Source organism: Egretta garzetta, unplaced genomic scaffold, assembly GCF_000687185.1.
Source record: "Egretta garzetta isolate BGI_Z169 unplaced genomic scaffold, ASM68718v1 scaffold51, whole genome shotgun sequence".
In the NCBI taxonomy this organism is placed as follows: domain Eukaryota; kingdom Metazoa; phylum Chordata; class Aves; order Pelecaniformes; family Ardeidae; genus Egretta; species Egretta garzetta.
The window spans coordinates 4285143-4285556 of record NW_009258549.1 but is presented as its reverse complement, the minus strand read 5'-3'; the positions used below and the strand labels follow the sequence as shown (position 1 = coordinate 4285556).

The 414-nt window shown below is 50.2% G+C and overlaps 1 protein-coding gene across 2 annotated transcripts in view; it reads left to right on the top strand.

The window, feature by feature from the left end:
• Positions 1-229: 229 nt before the first annotated feature.
• Positions 230-414, top strand: part of RANGAP1 (Ran GTPase activating protein 1) — a 19801-nt gene continuing 19616 nt past the window's right edge. For both annotated transcript variants that reach the window (XM_035903303.1, XM_009647867.2), the window contains exon 1: positions 230-289. The gene's annotated coding sequence lies outside the window, so the exon portion shown is untranslated. The remainder of the gene's footprint in view (positions 290-414) is intronic.

The following is a 414-nucleotide window of genomic DNA, read 5'->3' as shown; positions in this document are numbered from 1 at the left end:
CCCGCGGCCGGGGGGGCAGAGCAGGCTCCTCCGCAGGACAGCCCGGCGGGTGGCCGCTGCCTGGGCTGTTGGTACGGACGAAGCGTGGGCAAAACTAAAGCGTTCGGCTGAACGAACTTTTTTGACCGTTGGGGAGTGGTACAGCTTCATGCAGCCTTTAAGTAAGGAGGAAACCTCGCTTCAGGCATTTCCAGATCGTGGTTCTGTTTGCCAAACGTGCTAACTCTTCAATTTTATCTTTTTTTTTAAAGCTTTCCCTGCAGAAGAACTAGCAGTGAAGAGACCTCTGGTAGGTTGACAGTTGGGTGTGGCTGGTGTGTTTGCAATAAAGCACACTTCAGGATGTGATGATGAAGTTGTATGTTAGAATTAGGAAGTAGCCTATGTGTAAGGTGACAAAAGTAAGAGGGGATT